Below are 21,731 nucleotides of genomic sequence, written 5' to 3' on the forward strand. Positions count from 1 at the left end.
TGCTGACCTAAAAGTAGCAGTTCTTTTACAAAGGAATTTCAAAGGGAGATTAGAGAGACCGCTGAATTGCAACTGAAAAGCAAATGATAATGAAACTGATAATGAAACTTAATGCCTCTACTTGGGCTTAATCAAGACCTAGGTTTTCTTTCTCATCAGTAATGCTGATTTCTCCATGCCGACTATCGCTCTGCATATCACACCTAATCTAATTGTGCCTGCTATTGTCACATTACTAATGTCATTCAGCATAGGAAATCACTCCACTTTCCAATATATAGAACAGATGGTCACACATTCTAGCTGTATCTGAAGAAGTGAGCAGTGACTCATGAAAGCTCATACCCTGCCACAAATTCTGTTAGTCTTTAAGGTGTTACTGGACTTTTGCTCTTTTCTACATATATTCTAATACAGGGGTGTCAAACATGCAGCCTAGGGAGCAGATCAGACCCCTGAACAACTAGCTGTCATCTGCTTCCTTCTTCCTTTCTCTTGCTTCCTTCTGCATCACAGCTTGTTTTGCCAAGCTTGCTCAATAGCACAGAGCAAAGCCTTTATTTTCTCCATTGGCTGAGGCTCCTCCCTTGAGGAGAAAGGGGGGGAAGGGATAGCTTGCTTCAAAGGAAGGGATAACTTGCTTCACGTTCCTTCCTTCCCCAGGGGACCAGGAGGGGAAGGAGCCTCAGCCAATAGAAGGAAGAGAGGCTTGGCTCAATAGCTCTGCTGTGCAATTGAGAGAGCCTAGATTGCACAGGAGAGATACAAAGAAAGCACCTTTTCGACCAACAAGAGCTAATGTTTTAAGCATGTTTTATTCTAAGTTTTAAAAAAATCTTTGTTTTTGTCTGTGTCCTTTAAAAAGTTTGTATCTCTGCTACCTGGCATTACATTTTGTGACACACATGACCTGGCCCAACAAGGTCTCATTTATGTCATATCCGCCTGTCGTAACAAATGAGTTCAACACCTCTGTTCTAATACATGGGAGGAAGAACAACTCCCTGTCTTGCCTGATTTACACCCCAATTCATTTTTTTCTTCCCATTCCAAAATGACACCCATCATGCATGCAGAAAGAATAACATTACACTTATGCTTCTCCAGGGTCCTTTGAAAGAAATGAATCACTGTGCCTACCCAGCTCTCTCCTGGTATTCTGGAAGGGTGCATCCAAGTTCTCTAGCAAGGACTTAGTTAGCAGCACATCTTAATTTTTATTTCATTCAATTTAGCAATTGAGAGCTCAATTAATACTGCATACTGAGGTTAATAGAAAAAGATCCTCTCTGTAGCTGTGTTGGGATTTGCAACCTTACATTTGCCTAAATAATTTGCCCCAAGTCCTTTTGATACTCATAAGTAATTTGCAAATGCTAATGCTAACCTTCTGCATTGCCCACCTCTATGCATATTTCCTTAGTCTAATCAACCCTATTCTGTTTTCCATTTTACTTTTGCATCCTGACCCAGCTGGCCCTTCTTGGTAACAACCCTTCTACCTTTTGGCCTGTCTATAAGAGCTGATGGATCTTCATTCTTATTTGTATCAGATGATTCCATTTTTGACTCATGAAAGCACCTGAGAAATGTTGTTGGCTTCTTAATGTGCTAATGTTCTTGAGTTTTGTTTTATTTTTTTTCCTGTGTTTGAGAACAGAAACCTATTAAGGGACCCATGAAATGCCAGTCACTTCATTTTAATTGAGTACATTAATAATACTTGTTGTACCAAAAATTCATTTGCACACTCAAAACTGGCCATAGGAGAATAGGGTTAGGAATTCTCATAATTGATGACAATTAGTTGTTGAAACTTATGGCCTCTTGGAAGCATTAAGAGCTACATAGATAAGCAATGCTTTCGATGATACTGCACCCACCCTCTGGATAGAAATTTATGATAGCTGAGGTAAATCAGAGAGTTGAGAGGAGCCGAATGCCTATAATTCACACTGTGTCCAGTGATAGATATAAAATCTATCTAGGTTTAGGGGAAACGGATTAATTAATCTGGGGTCTTTGTCTAACAGTTGCCAAGCTTGCTCTGCTCTGCAAATCTAATAGTGCAACCACAGGAAAAGCAGATGTTCTTGCTGGAAAGAAGTGCCTGCTTGACCAGGACAGATGTGTAGCCTATGCAAAAGCAGATGTGGCCATCATTCCTAGATGCCAGAAGTTCTGCTGCCTGGAAACGACTGTTCAAATAAAAAGTCAGCTGCAGTTGCATAATTATTGTGTCTTAATGATTAAAAGTTTGACTTTATGGAATCTTGTACCTAATAAATAATTTGTACCTGTCCCTTACGTGGGCAAGTAGGTAGATCAAGGGGGTTTGTATGAAACCATCTATATATGTACTGGCATCAGAACCATGCTTGACACAGTAGACAGTGGTCGCCCTGAACGACGCTCTGCTCTAGTTGCCCACGAACTTCTCAGGTTGAATATTGACATAGCAGCTCTCAGTGAGGTCCGTTTCCCTGAGGAAGGTAGTCTTCAAGAACACGGTGCTGGCTATACCCTCTACTGGTCAGGTAAGTCAAAGGCTGAGAGCCGCCTTTCTGGCGTTGGCTTCATGGTCAGGAACTCCATTGCCTCCAAACTCGAAAACCTGCCAACAGGTCACTCAGATCGCATCATGTCCATGCGCCTCCCACTTCAAAACAAGCAGCATGCAACACTCTTCAGTGTGTATGCCCCAACCCTTCAAGCAGATCCTGCAGAAAAGAACAAGTTCTATGCTGATCTACACAACCTCGTACGGAAGACCCCTACAGAGGACAAGGTGATCATCCTTGGCGACTTCAATGCCAGAGCAGGTAAAGACTCGGAAGCCTGGAAAGGAGTACTTGGCAAACATGGCATTGGCAACTGCAATGACAATGGGCGCCTCCTCCTAGAATTCTGCATGGAGCACCAGCTCACCATCACCAACACTATCTCCCAGCAGAAGAACAGTCTGAAGACAACCTGGATGCACCCACGGTCCAAGCACTGGCACCTTATCGACTACATTCTGGTGCGCCAGAGAGACCTTCGAGATGTCTTACACACCCGAGTAATGCCCGATGGAAAACCACCGCCTTCCCAAGATTGCCCTGTATGGCGAACTCTCCACCGGCCATCGAAATAGAGGGGCACCAAAGAAGAGGTACAAGGACTCCTTGAAGAAATCCCTTGGCACCTGTCACATCAACCATCACCAGTGGTCTGACCTAGCCTCAGATCGCAAAGCATGGAGGCACACCATCCACCAGGCTGTCTCTTCTTTTGAGAACGCACGCATAGCTGGTCTTGAGGACAAAAGGAGATTGAGGAAGAATCGCACTGCTACAGCACCAACCCTAAATCAGACTTTTCCCTGCAGCCACTGTGGCCGGACCTGCCTGTCCCGCATTGGTCTTGTCAGCCACCAGCGAGCCTGCAGCAGACGTGGACTAATGCACCCTTCTTAAATCTTCGTTCGCGAAGCCAAGCCGAGAGATGTACTGGCAGGCCAATGTGGGAACAAAGGGGTCATGAGCTAGAGGCAGGGCATGGGCATGACCTCTTAAGATACAAGTGGGCCTAGGATTCCATAAGACCAGGAAGGGGAAGTCACATAGGCGAAAGCCATGACCATGGGTATAAATTGAAATAAGTTCAGAAAAGTCCCTAAAATGCATGACTGGATAGTTTTGTCATCATCAGCATCATAGTAAGTGCTAACAATATCTTAAGGTGCACTAGATACTATACATAGGCATTGAGTCCAGACCAGAACTACAAAAGCAGGGCTTGCACAGGTTGGGGCAAAAATCTCCTTTGGCAGATTTCTCCTGATCAATCAGCTATGGGACCCAGCTTCACCCATCCAGTTAAGGGCAAGTGTATGCAAGCTTGTACGCAGGGAGATTCTGTAATTAATACATTCTGCAGCTTTGTTTGCAAAGCATACTGAAGTTCTGTTATGTTTTCCAGGTCCAACTCAGGAAATATATGGGGACTTCGGGGATGGAGCCAGGAGACTTTGGAGGTGGAGCTTGAAAACTTTCCCATTCCAAATAAATAAATAACACAGCAGTGCAGTTCCCCTAGGGTTGCCATATCTGTGTTGGAAACTACCTGGTGACATTGGGGGTAGATCCGGAAGAATATGGGGTTTGGGGAGGGGAGGGCCTCAGTATGGTACAATGCCACAGAGTCCACCCTTCAAAGCAACCATTTTCTCCAGGGGAACTAATCTCTGCTGGCTCAAGATGAGTTGTAAAAGTTGGAGATCTTGAGGCCCCACCTAGAGACTAGCAACCCTAAGTTTCGCTGAATAAAGTCTTAATTTCCTTGTACCTTTCCTTCTTTATTTATTTTTTGCCTTCAAAGGGTTCCCCAGCAGTTGCGCTTCCACTAAATGAAAGTGAACATGCACACACTCACAAAGCAGCCAAAATAAGCAGTTTGCAAGCCCACACTTTTTTTTATTTCACAGGGGCAATTTACTCACAGGAGTTGCTGGATATAGCAATCTGCTGTAGTCCAACCAACTTGTTCAGACTAACACAGGAAAATAAAAGTACTGAGCAGAGCACTCTAGAGGGGTGGGTTTTTCAGATTCTAGTTAACTACTACCCCTTTTACTATGCCAACGACTTTTGAAAGGAATGCAAAATGAACAGAGGGACTTGGCTCTCTTCCTCTCTCACACATTCACTAGGAAGAGCCACTTGACTCTGTCTGCTTACCACCACCACGGCTTTAGTCCTGCTGAGTTTTAAAGACATACACACACCTTCCAAAACACAAGCAATTTGCAAGTTTCTAAGCCTGAGATGAAAAGGCACATTGTGGCTGTTGGGGCATGGCTTCCCCCCACCAGCCAGATGGCTGGCAGCAGGGAGGGGCCTACAAAACCAGGGGATCCCCTGCCAGGACCTGGCAAGCCTAAATCCTGTCTTGTCCTTTTCTCTCTGCCTGTGCTTGAAACTAACCTTAGGCTAAACTGTTGGGATATCAGGAAGGATATTGATCGCCTCTTCTCTGACCCTCAGCTTTCATTATAGTTTGTTTCTAACACCAACAAATATGCACAAACAATGGCATTATAATATCATGTGCAGCATGTCACGAGTTCCTTGCCAAGGCTCACTGCGGAACGTGCCTGCAGTACAAACAGATGCAGAAAATGCAATCCAATGATCCAGAGTACACGTACAGGAAAAAAGCAACCATCCCTCCAAACATCCTTCCAAGAGGATTGATTTGATCTGGAGGAAAATCTCTTCCCAAGTCCAAATATAAGCATCAGTGGGGCCAAACAAAATCCATCTAAAACACTTTAGCTGCTGACACAGACAACTAAAAATCTAGAAAAGGTGGCTGTTATTTAGTGAAGATGGATAGAGCACAAACAACTTCCGACAGGAAAAAAAAGAAGTTAAACAGAGGATGTAGTCATCATAAAAGCCTGATGATCACCAGTAATTCTGAGACTAAAACCATGGAAATGAGCCATTCACACTTCTACAGTCCAGTTCCATAACCCTCTCCAAGAAAATGCCTGCAGCTTCAATTCCATTTAAAGTCTTCACAAATAAAATGGCCTTACAGACACCACCCTTACCTCCTCAGAGAGTCCATTCCACAAGCTGGGAACCACTACCAAAAAGGTCATGGCCAGCCTTAAGGCTGTTTTAAGTGGAAGAACATCTATAAGTTTTACCTCCAATTACTTTAATAGCTGGGAAGGGTACTGGTTCTGGTAGGTCCAGATCCTTCATTAGTTAGCAGAGCGCTCAAAGCTTTAACACAGCAGCTGCTTGTATTGAGTATGAACAGATCATGTGGTTGCAAAGTTACACAGAGCCACCATTTGTTGTTGTCGTCATTAATTTGATTTAATTAATTGCCCCCATCCCAGCCGAGGCTGGGTTCTGGGTGATGTACATCAGATAAAAATACATAAAATAAAACAATACTTCATTTAGTAAAACAAAACAATAACAAGAATTGAAACTAAACATACTTTATTACAGAAATACATGTCTGATAGTGCAGATTAAGAGAAAAAGACAGATCCTAAACTATCTATCTGGCAGATGGGGATGGATGCAGAAAGGAGCATCCTGCAGCCCAATCTTGTGTGTATGGAGGGTGGGGGGGGAGAGAGAGAATGAATATGAAGGAGGTCTGAGACACAAAGATATCACACCAGGAACTTCCAATGATGACATTATTGGTCTCATCCTATGATTGGTCTCATCCTACGATGCCTATGGTTGGTCTCATTCGCTGTAGCTAGTCAAGACTTTTTTAGAAGAACAAAACTGCTTCCTTCAAAGTTTTCAGAAAGACCACCTCTGTGTTTGGTGAAGGGTCCAAAACACTTTTCCCCCACCAAAATTTTATAAATCTGGAAGGGCAAGGTCTCAGAGAATAGTGGGTAGCTTTCACAACACCCAAATCCAGTCAGCATCCACCACTGAGATCAGTCCGAATCTATTCATAAAGCAAGAGGAAATTTACCAGCATCTCAGATACTGAAGCTACCTTGCCTAACCTCCACTAGGCAGTGTCAGGCGGGGGTTCATTGAAGCTCACAAGAAAGCAGACTTAGTAACTTAAAAAAAAGTTTGCATTTATTGGATACTTCAGAGTTACTTCACCATGATAGGTATTGGAACTGATGGAGATCAGCTCTAGCTATTGGCATTTATTCTTCTACATCAAAGCAATGGTTTCTACCCCCTAATTTCCAAAACAAAAGGTTACTTTGCATGTGAGATCTTTCCCAATGCTCCCCCCCCCCTTATCTCTTCCGTTGGTGGTTACAATTCCCAGCGCCAATGTCCTTGGGGCCTCTGGGGAGGAGGTGAGAATCTGGCACACACTGTCTACTTCAAAGGGACCTTGGCAACCTTTGATATTCTTGGGAAGCTGTCTCCTACTCTTCCCCCCTCCCTCCTTGTTACCCCGTTTCTATGTTAGTAGGCTTCTCTAGCAGCATTGCATATGGTTAGTAGCAGTATTGATTAGCATCATAAATGAACAGAGCCTGACAGGCAGGACCGCCAAGAGAGGGGAATGGGGGGGGATGGGGGGGAGTCAGCTGAAGGGCCCCTGAAGCCAAACTCTTATTGTATTCAATGAATGCATTTTAAATTTTAATGCAGTTTTGACTACAGCCACTAGGGGAGCAGGAAAGACAGAGCATAGTAAGGAGTATTCTCTCTGGGGCTCAATCTTTTTGAGGGTAAACCTGCTTTGCAGATTCTGCTAAACCCATCAGCTTAGCCAGTCAGCACTGGAGCAAGGCAAGACCAGCCAATACAAGCTACAATCACAGATTTCATGCATAAATTTATATCCAAAATTAAAAGTTTATTGGTCTTAAAGGTGCCACTGGACTCAAAACTTTGTTCTATTGCCTCAGGCCAACAACTACCCACCTGAATTAATCTTTTCAATGTTTTTAATTATGGTAAAGGCCTCCAAATTCCTGAGTTCACTAATCATATTAGATAATAAACCAATCAGCAACAATTTCCCATCAAGAGCTTTCTGCCAGGAGGACCTATAAGAATCTTGCTTCAAAAGAGCTAAGTATCCCTCTGCACTAAAGAACAACTTAAACTGCAGTTTAAAAAACATCTGCTTCTTTCTGTATCTCCTTTTAATCCATCACTTCACTTCTTAAATAAGGGCTGTTGTAAAATACTAAACTGACCGATGAATATCAACAGATAGATTCACACACAAATACAAGGTTTTCCATTTATTTTAATAAAAAAGCAGTGTGTTAACTGGCTTCATTAGTGGTTAAACTCCTGACTGGCTGAAGAAAAGACTGGAAAAAATTGATTGACCTAAATTCTTTGCTAGATAGATTTTCCTCCATACTTCTGCAGAAGGCAATAAAGGGTTTATTTTCCTCTAGTCGGCACACTGAATAGTCCCATAGATTGAATTAAGTGAACTGAAAACATATCAGTTTGGGAACTGCTGAATTTCTTTACTTTTACCACCTCTCTTGATCTATCGATAGATTGTAACGGAAACATCTGGACCCAGTCATGTGGATTGGAGTTGCCAGAATTAATATGGGGCATGGTTATTGTGCCTTTAATCATCACAAATAAGGGAAAATCTAGCAATTGGCAGAAGAAATCAACATTCTGAAAATTTAGTAGCCAGAGCCCAAACAAATGACGGTGCTCCTCTTGTACCCAATGTAGGCATAAAATGGGGCTGGAGGGGGAAAGTAGGTGGGAGAAAGTATAAATGAAAAACCTAGGTAGATTAATAATAATAATAATAATAATAATAATAATAATAATAATAATAATAATAATAATAATAATAATAATAATATTATTTTATTTTTATATCCCGCCCTCCCCGCCGAGGCGGGCTCAGGGCGGCTGACAGGCATGGGAATCCCATGAATCATAAAACAACATAAACAATTTTAAATATCAGTTACAGTAAAAATTATTTAAAAGTTAAATATATAATAAAATAGGTGCTAAATGCTGTAGTCGTGATCTCCACAAATGACTAGTTGTCCATTCATCGAATTAGTCGGGTTCCATCTCAAAGGCCAGCTGAAAGAGACATGTTTTGCAAGCCCTGCGGAATTGGTTCAAGTCCCGCAGGGCTCGCACCATCTCCGGAAGGTCGTTCCACCAACGAGGGGCTATCACCGAGAAGGCCTGCTCCTTAGTGGCCCTCAGCCTGGCTTCTCTTGGCCCAGGGATTGTCAGTAAGTTCTGTGAGCTGGATCTCAGTGCTCTCTGGGGCACATATGGGGAGAGGCGGTCCTTTAGGTAGGCAGGTCCTCGGCCATATAGGGCTTTAAAGGTGATAACCAGCACCTTATAGCGAACACGGTAGACAACCGGCAGCCAATGTAGATCCCGCAGCCCAGGCCGTGCAGTTTCCCACTTTGGTAGTCCCTCCAGCAGCCTGGCCGCCGCGTTCTGGACTACCTGAAGCCTCCGTGTTCGGTATAAGGGCAGCCCCATGTAGAGGGCATTGCAGTAGTCTAATCTCGAAGTGACCGTTGCGTGGATCACAGTTGCTAGGTCGGTGCGTTCCAGGAAGGGGGCCAACTGCCTCGCTCTCCTAAGATGAAAGAAGGCGGATCTAGCAGTGGCAGCTACTTGGGCCTCCATTGATAAAGAGGATTCCAGTAGCACTCCCAGGCTCTTGACTTTGCGCACTGGTACCAGTGGCGCACCGTCAAAGGCCGGTAAGGTGATCTCCCCTCCCGGCCCGCCGCGGCCCACGCAAAGGACCTCAGTCTTCGCTGGATTCAGCTTCAGCCCGCTCAGCCTGAGCCAGTCAGCCACGGCTTGTAATGCCCGGTCCAAGTTTGTTGGGACATCACCAGTCCGGCCGTCCATCAATAGATAGAGCTGGGTGTCATCTGCGTATTGATGACAGCCCAGCCCATACCTCCGTGCAATCTGGGCAAGGGGGCGCATAAAGATGTTAAACAACATCGGGGAGAGAACTGCTCCCTGAGGCACTCCACAATGAAGTGGGTGCCTCTGCGACAGCTCCCCCCCGATTGCCACCCTTTGTCCCCGACCGTCAAGAAAGGAGGAGAGCCACTGTAAGGCTAGCCCCCGAATTCCTGCGTCGGCGAGGCGGCGGGTCAGCAGCTGATGGTCGACCATATCGAACGAAGCCAATAGGTCTAGCAACAGCAATACCGCCGAGCCGCCTCGATCCAGTTGTCGTCGGAGGTCATCCATGAGGGCGACCAGGACTGTTTCCGTCCCATGACCCGGGCGGAAGCCGGACTGGCATGGATCTAAGACGGAAGCGTCCTCCAGAAATTCCTGTAACTGCATCGCCACTGCCCTCTCGATAATCTTGCCCAAAAAGGGCAGATTTGAGACCGGCCGGTAGTGTGCCAATTCGGCCGGGTCTGATGACGGTTTTTTCAAGAGAGGGCGGACCAATGCCTCTTTCAGGGGTGTTGGAAAAACACCTTCTGAAAGGGATCGATTTATAATATCCCGTATAGGATATCTTAATTCCTCCTGGCAGGCCTTAATTAGCCAGGAGGGGCATGGGTCCAGGTCACAAGTCGTGGATCGTGCAGTGCCAAGAATTCTGTCGACTTCCTCCACGCTGAGCGGGTCGAAGCAATCCAGAGTTAAATCCGAAGACACGCATTGGGCTTCAAGTCCACTTACTGCCTCTAAATTGGCGGGGCAGTCCTGGCGGAGCGATTGGACCTTATCCGCAAAGTATTTCGCAAAGGCCTCGCAGCCTATCTCCAATTCCTTAGCTTTTGAATTGCCTTGAGGCAATGTAGTCAGGTTCCGAATTATTCTAAATAATTGGGCTGGGCGCGAATTTGCAGATGCAATCTTAGCCGCAAAGTATGTTTTCTTTGCGGCCTTGATTGCCATCTCATAGGACTTCATAAACTTCCTATAGGATGTTCTAATCGCCTCGTCATGGGTACGCCGCCATTGCCTCTCTAGCCGTCTAAGGCCTTGTTTCAGCTGGCGTAATTCCGGGGTGTACCACGGAGCCAGCTTAGTCCGAGGTCGCAGAGGGCGCCGAGGTGCGATCTCCTCAATGGCCCTAGAGAGCCGGCTATTCCAAGTCTCAATCAGGCCATCGAGGGAGTCGACAGAGGGCCAGGGATCCCGCAGAGCCATCTGGAACCGTTCCGGGTCCATTTGGCTCCGCGGGCGAGCCATAATCGGCTCTTCGCCTAAACAGGTTTGGGGGGGCATACTTACACGGGCCTTGAGAGCGAAGTGATCCGACCATGGCACTACCTCTGCAGTTATATTGCTCACTGTAATCCCGGCCGCGAAGATCAGGTCTAACATGTGTCCTGCCTGGTGAGTGGGGGTTACAACAAATTGAGAGAGTCCCAGTGTCGCCATGGAAGACACTAGGTCCGTCGCCTGACTGGAGGACGGGTCATCAGCATGGACGTTGAAGTCACCCAGGATTATCAGCCTTGGGTGCTCCAGCGCCCAGCCTGTCGCCGCCTCGAGCAGGGACGGTAAGGCGTTGGCCGGTGCGTTAGGCGTACGGTACACCAGCCAAATCGCCAACCCCTCTCCATCCCCCCACGCCAGACCGGCACATTCAATGCCCTCAATCTTTGGGGCCGGGAGCGCCCTGAAGGAGTAAGCCTCCCGTGCAAATAATGCCACTCCTCCCCCCCGCCCGCTAGTCCGCGATTGGTGGAAGACCGAGTAACCTGGGGGAGCGGCTTGCGAGAGGGCTACTGTATCACCCTCCCGGGTCCAGGTCTCGGTCACGCAAGCCAGGTCCATATTCTGCTCGAGCATGAACTCTCGGAGAATTGAGGTCTTATTGTTAATGGACCTAGCACCAATGACGGAGGCGGGTTACACCTGGCCCTACTACCTGTCACCCTTGGGATGGGCCGCAGATTGGAGGAGGGCCGAGCACCGACTTGTCTCTGTCCTCCTCCCTTATAATATCTGCTCCCACCGCCATACCACCGCCATATTAGAGACATGGAAGTACTCCTTCAAAGCTGTGGAGTCTTGTCAGCAAAAATTCTTACTTCGTGAGCTACTGGCATTAAAGTTGTGAGCTACTGCATAAATTATTTCACTCTGGGGCCATATTTCCTGAACTAAGACAAAAATGTGTGAACCACAGTCTAAAAAACTGCGAGCTAGCTCACACTAACTCAGCTTAGAGGGAACACTGGGCCAGATCCTGAACTGGAGGGAAGAACTGGAGTTATGAAGAAGTAAGTTTCACTCCATCCAGACTAGATGAAGGAGGAACAGAATGCTGAGGCCTGTAATTTCATTGGCACTTGACAGCAGCTTGAACTAGATTTCATAATAGCTAGGGATCAGCAGAATCAGTCGGTGATAGATTGATTCTGTTCCAGAGTAGCAAGAACTAGGGCAGCTACACATGCTGGCCATGGAAGGCAGGAGTATAGCAGTCTAGAGATGTTCCAAGAGACATTGCTAGTGGCAGTCTCACAGGTCCAAGGTTTGCTCAGCACTCTGCAGGCCACTCGGCAAGTGAAGAGGTATCCTTTGGGGGTGGGGTGGGACTCTGCTTAGCACACTTCCATGTCGATGCCTGGAACCTCTGTCCTATGCTGAGCAAAGTTTTTGTCAGCTTGTGGCCATTTCCACTCCAAAAATGTGTGGTGACTAGCTTGTTCAGTTGGTCTACCTTGCCCTCTCCCCTTCCCTTTTGGCCCTGGGCCCATAATTGAATTATGACCTAATCGTCTTGGCTACCCAACATCCCATGAGGATAACAATGTATCATTCTGCACAAAAAAAAATTAAAACAAATGAAAACCACTGGTTTACATAGCACAGCAAGCAAATATCCACTACTGACAGATCACCTGGTGGTTTCAAACATTTCTGAAATAAATATTGTTCTTGGAGATCTTTTCATGGAAGCAGGAAAGGCAGCCTGAGCAGAGTAAAACCAAACAGGACAGGACAGCTTCTGTGGATGATCTGGTGGAAAAATGCAAACCAGCCCCATGAAATGGATTGCTAAAGTTATTCTTTTCAAAAGCTCCATCGATTCAGCCGCACTAGAAAGAAAATAACAGTTTCCCAAAAGAATGTTTTGTTGATTGCTGTGTGGTGATCGTATTACTTCAGCAGAGCTTTTTTTTTTATCTAGAACTCATAAACTTATAGAGTGATAGGAAATAGGAAGAATTAAGCACCTGAAGGCTACATATAGTTCCTGTTCTGGGGGAGAAAAGCAGGTCTGTTTAAAGATCCAGGAGAGTCAGTCTTTCCAACAGGAATGAGGATTTCGTCATTTGAAGAAAAAAAGGGGGGAATCATATGACAGGGTTTAAATAGGACTAATTATAGATTTTTCTAGCCACCGAGATAATAGAATCTCTAACTAGAGTCACAAACCAAAAGTGTCTGAAGATAACCTGTAAGAAATGTTAAGTTCACAGAGAAACTGTTAATTCTTTTAGTTAAACACCAGTCTCTGTTGGTAAAACAGAGAATACACTTTTTAAAGGCAATAAGGTCACACACGCCTATTTTATGCTCTCCTATTGAACTGGTGGAACTTGTTTAGGACTACAGCTCCTGCACAGAATTTGGTGGCTTATCCTTTCACAAAGCTCCTCTCTATAGGCTAGCCTTCTGCATGAAGATCTCTGACAGGAATTGACCTAGTAGAACAGGGGTGGGGAACCTTTTTTCTACTAAGGGCCATATGGATATTTATAACATCATTCGCGGGCCATAAAAAATTATCAACTTAAAAAACAGTGCTCCGCCGAGGGTGAATGATTCAGGCCAGCAAAATTAATGCAAATAATTGTTTTCTATTTGAAGTCATGTTGGGAGAGCCTAATCTGGCACATACTCCCACACACTCGGCCCACCGCCCTAGACAAATGCCTAGGTCCAGGGCTTTTTTGTAGGAAAAACCCAGCAGGAACTCAGTAGCATATTAGACCACATCCCCATGTCCCCTAATATTATTATATTAGGTCACACACTCATTAGCATATTAGGCCACACCATCTGGGATAATCAAGTGCAAACTGAACTGTGACAGTAACTTTTCCAGGCCCTCCAGCAATTCTGGACGGCCAGCCAGGCCCCAGGGAGGCTGCTGCACAGTACATCTGGGCCCTGTGATCCCTGCCTGGCCCTGGGGAGGCTGCTGCACAGCACAGCTGGGCCCCACGATCCTCATTGGCCAGCCAGGCCCCAGGGAGGCTGCCACATGGCTCAGTTCGGCCCAACAATCCCCAAGGGCCACACCAAGTGACCTCGAGGGCCGCATACAGCCCTCAGGATGGAGGTTCTCCACCCCATGCAGTAGAACAATTTGGCCTAACAACTCTGTGTCTTACTATCAACCTAAACTTTCTGCTTTGCTTTCCTCCAACCTGGCTCATGAGTTTTGCCCTCCTGAAGCAGCCCATTGTGCTGTCACTGTGCCACCATTACTTATTAGCAACAGCTAATCACTGAGAATTACAAATATTATAATTAAACTAACAGATACCATCCAATTGGATGCAAATACTCCATAGGTGGTGAACAGGAATCTGTTGAGAAATGGTCAGCTGGCATTAGTGATATTTTTACTATCTACAATCCATTCCTGAAAGAGAGGACAGAGACTGGGATATGAAGAGGGGGAATAAATTGTGGTATCCCAGTCTCTGTCCTCTCTTTCAGGAATGGATTACAGATAGTAAAAATATTACTAATGTTACATGAGAAGGTATCTTCAAATGCAAAGGGAACACAGTATAATGCTGGGAGAAAGCATTCACACAAACTAAAACATTATTGTCACCAGTGTTGTTATTGGGAACAGAAGAGCAGAGAAAGAATGGCTTGTAATTCTTAACTATGAACAGATCTGGTAACTGCAGCTTATTTTGAAACCCGTAAGTAAAAAAAAAACCTGACCAAGCATATAGAGAAGCTCCCTGGGTTGGGGTTAGGGATGGTCATTAACCACATTTTTGCAGTTCAGTTAGTGGTTTGTTCACAGGAGTTCATGACCCCTGCTTTCTGTTCCCCACCACTTTTCACAGGGAGTAGAAAGCAGGGGTTCTCCCTGTGAAAAGTGGTGGGGAACAAAATGCAAGGGATTAAATATCACTGGGCCATTTAAACTCCTGCTTTCTGCTCCCAGCAAAAAAATGGCTGAGCAGCAGGATGCAGAAAGCAGGGGTGTAAATGACTCAGAGACATATGACTCCTTGCTTTCTGCTCTTCATGAACCACCATGAACTGCCTGAAAATTCGTGGAAGTTCATGGTGGCTCTTTAGTTCGTGAACTTCAGTTCATAAACCACAAACAAGCCAAAATTGGCATTTTGTGTTCCTTTCGACTGAATTGAAAATGTGCGGAGCTATTACCCTCCCCACCACCAAACAACTAAACCCTGCCCCCCCCCCAAAAAATGCTTTGGAAGGGCAGACATCTGTACACCAGCAGACTGTGACATGATGTATACCAGCAGACTGTAACCTACTATTAAGCTGATCTTCAGAGCATGCCACTATGAGATGAAGTTACACATCACAAGTTGTTTCATACTCTTCCTCCAATGAGTTCAAATTGCTGTGATACAGTTAGCCCATTTTATCCTCACAGCAACACTATAGGTAAGTCTGAGAAATAGTGGCTCTCCCAAGGGTTCCTAGTGAGCTTCATGGCAGGGTGGGGGTTCAAACGCCAGTCTTCTCTAGCCACCATACTATCCTCTATCCCATCCTGACTGGATCCCACTGCAGTTAAATGTGTATCCAATACATTATGTCCTTGTAGAAGCGCCTTGTTGAGGTGGCAAACTCATATGCTGCGGCTCAGATTGTAGTACCAGTGCTTCTGTGTAATCCTGCATGATTAAATTCCTTATCAAACACGTTTCCCATACTACCACAAAAATGGCCTTATATCTAATGCCACAGGTCCAACGTCTTTTCTACATTACTGTGCCAATGTTTCTTTGATCACAAGCTACCAATAAAGACAAACTTCATGATAGAGAATCAGCATTCTCAAGGCACCACTATATTACCAACACAGATTTATTTGCTTTGTTTACATCCTGTCTTCCTCCCCATTGGGAACCCAAAACCACTTACATCATTCTCCATTCCCCATTTTATCCTCACAACAGCCCTGTGAAGTTGAACCTGAGTCTTCTAGATTGTAGTCCAACACTCTAAGCACTATACAACACTCTTGCACTATATCATAGATCCACCCCCAGGAAATATCCCAGAATTGTCCACTCATACACAAGAATTGTACCCTATCTGCTAAATTTTATGAGATCATGAGTAGATTTGCTCCCACCCACCCCAAAAAGTTGAATATCTTTCCGATTTTTTTCCTAATAACTAGACTGCTGCTTGAAGCAAACTTTAATAAGAGCATTAAGCAGCAAAATTATTTAAAAGCAGATCTTTTATGTAAAACAATTTACTTTGAGATCTTGTTGTGTTAACATCATGCCAACTACATTATGCTCCAGCACTGCTGTTTTGTGTTGCAATTAAGCGCTGATCACATTACATGAGAGATTATACTATCCTATTTACAGTAAATAGCTTAAAGTAGAGGGGAAACAGGAAAGGCTCTATTCATGAATGATTTACACTCAGCTTCTTCTGAAGGTTTTGCATTATTCAAATAACAAGGAATTGTGCCTAGAATACTAACAACATCTTGTAATTGACTATATGCAGTAGGAAGCACATTGACTTCCCAAATTGTCATTTAATATCCTGGAGCATCTCAGAAGAAATTCTCCTGCTTGGCTTGCCGCTCTTCAAATGTATTTTTATTATGACTGTAGAAAACTGGAATGCAAATGAGAGAAAATATGCAATTATGCAAAACTGCTTGCATCTTATCAGGGTTGAAGAAAGAGCTGAGGAATTTTTTCCCTTTCTAAAATCAGACAAAGGCCAATTCACCCCTTATTAAGTGGGGCAATCCTTTCCAACAACCATATCCAGGAGCATCAAGGAAGAATTACCGTGGCAATAAACTGGTGTCGCACTAGGTGGAGAGAAAACAAATGGAATGGCTTTGGATACATCCTGTTGCTTTTACAGTTTCCTTATATATTTAGAGAGCACAGTTTGTCTCTGAGTAAAGACACATTTGGTTTTCAAAAAATTATATTCTACTTTTCTGCTAGCTCAAGGTGACTTCCAATCATGATCATAAGATCAGAAATACAGAGTTAAAAACACCATCACAAAAATACTTAGATCTCCAAGTTCTATTTTAACTGCTTGTCAAACAAACATACATCCTACCAAATATGACATGGTGGCATCTACAGGTGAAACCTGTGGACACTGTCACATGACACACACTGGCTGGGTCCAGACCAGCAGTTTAAACTGACACAGGGACAGCTAGCAGACAGATTTAAAAATCAAGTTCAAACATGCATAACTGCCACCCATCTGGCTCCCATATTCACCCCATCCTTCAGAGTCTCTGAGGTGGCTCAGAAAGCTACCACTTACGAAATGGTAGCAAATTCTTCTGCTTCATACCATCCGCCCAAGTGAGACATTTGGTGGTGTGAACTCACCAGGCTGCCCCAAACTACTTCCGGCTTAAAAAAAAAAAATCCACTGAGGGCATGAGCACATATGCACATTACTACTAAAATGAATGGGGGGAAATAAACCCAAACCATGCTAAGGGGATGGTGCACAACAGCCACCAAAGTGTCCCCCATGCAGGATATGGGTGACTCACATGGGAGCATCTGATGGGGAATAAGCCACTCCATTTTGAACCTGCCCAATATGGGACACATCCTGTGTGCCCAAAACGGCCCATCTATACCCAGCCTCTGATTCAAGATTAAAGTGCTCCATCATGTGTTTCTGAGAAGCTACAATTCTCAGAAAAAGCTTCTTTACCAAAAGAAATCATGGCTGATACTGGTCTCTTGTGTTCCAACATCATCTTTTTAGCAGGACTTACAAAAATTCCAATTAATAGCTCTTGATACATGCTTCTTGTTTTCTGGCACATAAAAGCAGCGATATGCTGAAATGAAAGTATTAGAATCTCCTTCTGAAAATACTGTTTAAAGGGTGGGGGGACCAGTCCCGTAGCTATGAGGGGGCCTGTGGGGGCTCAGCCCCCTGATTGCTAGGCAGGGCCCCCTGACTTAGGGCCCCTATCCAGCCTCCAGTGCATTGGCTGCATCCTTCTCCATTCTGCTGTCGTCATACACTGTTGCTTCTGCTTGCTTAGGGGCCAGAAGAATTCTCTGACCCCTCAGCAAGCAGGAACAATGGGGCACTTTCGGAGCCCAGGATGGAAAGTTAAGCTCTCTGTTGCTTCTGCTTGCTTAGGGGCTGGAAGAAATCTCTGACCCCTCAGCAAGCAGAAACAATGGAGCACTTTCAGTGCCCAGGACTCAAAGTTAAGCTCTGTGTTGCTTCTGCTTGCTTAGGGGCTGGAAGAAATCTCTGACACCCCCCCCCCAGCAAGCAGAAACAACTGGGAACATTCAGCGCCCAGGACTCAAAGTTAAGCTCCACGTTGGGCTGACTCTGGGTTAGAGGGCACCTGCAAGAAGAGGCTGTTCTGGCCCTCAGGTGGGGTGGCGGGGTTAGGGGGCAGATGGCTCCATTGCAGACAGTGCAGGGTAGGGTAGGGTAGGCTGGCGTACACAAGTGGAGGTCCCAGCTGCAGTCCGGGGCTGGGGATCATTGGAGAGGTGATGTTTGCCAGCAAGGGTTTTCTGGCCTGGTCTCACTGGCCGCCCAAGCAAGGGTGGGAGCTGCACTTGGGCCACCTCCGCTCGCCCTCCGACAGGAAGAAATCCGAATTGGAGGTCTTGTAGCCCCAGAAGTCAGTTGCGACTTGGTGGCGCCTTTCACCCCCCCCCCTTGTCCCGCTGGGCTTGCCTAGCTGGATCATGCTACAGGTAAGGGCAGGAGACCGTGCGGCATGTATCTAAACCTCTGAGTGGCTCTCCACCAGAGCTGCTGGAAGAGGGGTGAAGAGGGATCACCTTGGGGCAGTTATGGGGAGGGGGGAGGCTGTATGGCAGCGAGCTGGCAGCTTTCCTCCTCAGCAGTGGTAGGAGAGAAGGCCATAGAGGCTGGGGCCACTATGTGACCCCTGAAAAAAATCAGCCCCCCCCCCCAATTCTTCAAATCCTGGCTATAAGGCTGGGGGGGACTAGTGGAATGTAATTCAAGGGGCAGCAACAGTTAGGACGTGTGAGTCATTCTCATGGACTGTGCTGTCTCAGAATCATGAAATAGGAACTCCTTTCCCTGACACCAATGCCAATCTGTTTTAAACCTTTTTTGACCAAGGAATCAGCTTTCCAAGCTTTTGCAGAAAACCAGTAAATAAATTGCTTACAATATGTAGATCCAGTCTCTCCCATACATGTCCATAATGGAGAGCGTGCCCTAGGGAAAAAGAAAACCTTTGATTTTTTTTTAAATTACAAATTTCCAACACAAAAATAACTGATTTACACAAACCCTTCTACAATGTGGAAATAAGCATGTAAGGTAAACAGCTGTGTAAGTAACCTTTATTGGCTAGTGCTAAGATGGGATATATGAAGGGCTCTTTTTCTAGCAGGAACTCCTCTGAATATTAGGCCACGCCTCGCTGATGTAGCCAATCCTCCTGGAATTTGCAGTAGGCCCTGTACTAAGAGCCCTCTAAGCTCTTGGAGGATTAGCTACATCAGGGGGCGTGGCCTAATATGCAGAAAAAGAGTCCTGCTAGAAAAAGAGTCCTGCATATATGAATATACATGAAAGGGGATGATTTAACACAGATTTTATGAATTCCAGGCACCATATCATAGTAGCACCTCAAATTACACTGTGGCCCCTATTTGCAGCAAAGTTTTTAAACAAAGTGTTTTTCAACAATTCTCAGTGGAGGTACAAAGGGTTGGATTCAATCAGTTTTTCCACTAGTTAAAACAGAAGGAAAGTGTCCCCTTGGGTCCCAAAAAATGGCTGTTTGGGATCATAGGAGCACATGGTCAAAAGCCATGTGGAATAGGAGCTGTGAAGGAGAGTAATTGGCTGCGATCAAGCAAAAAAACTGGCTGGAGCATACCCAAAGTTTATTTATCATTTTGCATCAGAATATTTTTGTTGTTATGACATAAAAAAGAAGTATGCACAACGTTCTTGCTATTGATTGTTTCTATATAAACTTCATTACCCCCAGCGATACTCAGTGGCTCCCAAGCCACATGTGACTCTTCAACAGCCACCAGTCCCCAGTGTGGCATTGGCCTCACATTTCAGAAGAATGGGCAAGGGTTTTGCCCATTGGGGCTACTAGTTGGCAGGTGGGTTCCCACTTTGATGTAGCCATTGCCAAAGAAATGGCTAAGCTGTGAGCCCCTGTAAAGTGCATGCCTCACGCTAAAGATGAAAGGAAATGTCATTTTTTTTTGCTGATGATAATTGTCAGTGTTGCCATCTGTAAGCTGCAGAGTGAGTGCCACTGTTTTACACCATTCAGTGGTGGTGAATGAATTAATTTATTGACTAGTAGCCTTCTATACTGGCTCAAATATTCAATCAAACAGAGCTCTTGAAAACTGTAATGGAAGTATGAAAAACTGGTGAGAGGTTAGGTTAGGGTTAGAAGTTAGCTTTTTGTTTTGGCGATGACAACTAGGGTTACTCCTACTTCTGTCATGGCATTCGTTAGCTTATGAGAAAAAGTGAAGGGGCTTAGGATTTTTTTTTGGGGGGGGGAGGGGTAACAATAATTAGAAAATACGATCATTCATACAAAATCAGGAAGGATGAAAATTAATCTGACTCCTAAATTTTTGGGCTGCCTCCTAGAGGCAAAGAAAAATTGTCAAGGCCCAGTTTATCATTTATTATCTTAATTTCTTCTTAGGAAATTTCTCATACATAATTACTCTAGGAAGCCTTTGGGTATAGGACAACTGGAAAAGATGTGACTGATCAAATAGATTTTTATGATCTTAATATTCACAACAGAAAGTATCTGTGTAAATATTTTCAAACTATTTACTTGATATTGCCTGTTACTTAAAATAATTGTTCAGGCTCAATATCTGTAATTGTTTAAATCCTCAAGAGCAGAACACAAACCCAGTTATTCTTATAATGACTGAAGCATACCAAAATTAAAACAAAATAGTGGCATTTTTAAAAACTGAGAATGCCTCTTGATTCACTTAGCTAAGTGGTCGGGTGTAGAAGGGAAAAGCAAAGGTACTTCTCTGTTTACCTGGTTTGCTGGAACCTTGAGCTCTGTCACTAACAATGTGGGAAAAGCAAACAGGCTCAGGTTTAAATGAATCAATGATCTACAAAGTGATGGAGTAACACCACACCAGGTTTACAAAGTCATATTTTTTGGGGGGGAGGGGTTACAGCTCAACAATCACTCTCAACCAAACCTAAAAGATCCATCACAATACGTGACCTAACAGAATAAGAGAACGATCACAGGTAAGTTTCCCTGAAATATTATTCAACAGTATAACAAACCTAAAAAGCAATAAACATATTGTACTACTATTGATAATATTATTAATTCAAATACTATTGCTACTAATAGTTGTAATAATAGTAGCAAAAATAGAATGCATTCAATATACATTATCAATGGCTGTAATTTAAAAAAAAAACATATCACAACCCCTAAAAACTCAAGGAAAGGCTGTGCTTAATATCACAGAAACAAAGAGCTTAGCTGCATGATAAATTTGTATTACCGTTATAATGCAACTATGGTATCCCTGAAAGAATCCTGGGAACTGTAGTTTGGGGAGGGCACTGATTTTTTTTTAATTAGATGCAGAGATATGAATTCCAAGTGAGATCATAAAGGGAAACTTCAAGCTCCAAATGCCTTACACTCTTTTTTGAAGCTGGCATCATTAAATCTGAGTCTGATTCTAAACTGGGTTTGGATCAGCTCCATCCCTCCAGTTACCCAGTTCTTCCTGTCAGTGCAACCTCATCCTTTTCGAGAAGAAGAAGAAGAGGAAGGAGAAGGAGAAGTTTGGATTTATACCTCACTTCACTCCGAGTCTCAGAGCGGTTTACAATCTACTTCTGTTATTCCCTCCAAAACAGATACCCTTTGAGGTAGGTGGGGCTGAGAGAGTTCTTTGAGAACAGCTCTTGAACTGCTTTTGAGGTAACAGCTCGGAGAGAACTGTGGCTTGCCCAAGGTCACCCAGC

Source organism: Heteronotia binoei, chromosome 1, assembly GCF_032191835.1.
Source record: "Heteronotia binoei isolate CCM8104 ecotype False Entrance Well chromosome 1, APGP_CSIRO_Hbin_v1, whole genome shotgun sequence".
In the NCBI taxonomy this organism is placed as follows: domain Eukaryota; kingdom Metazoa; phylum Chordata; class Lepidosauria; order Squamata; family Gekkonidae; genus Heteronotia; species Heteronotia binoei.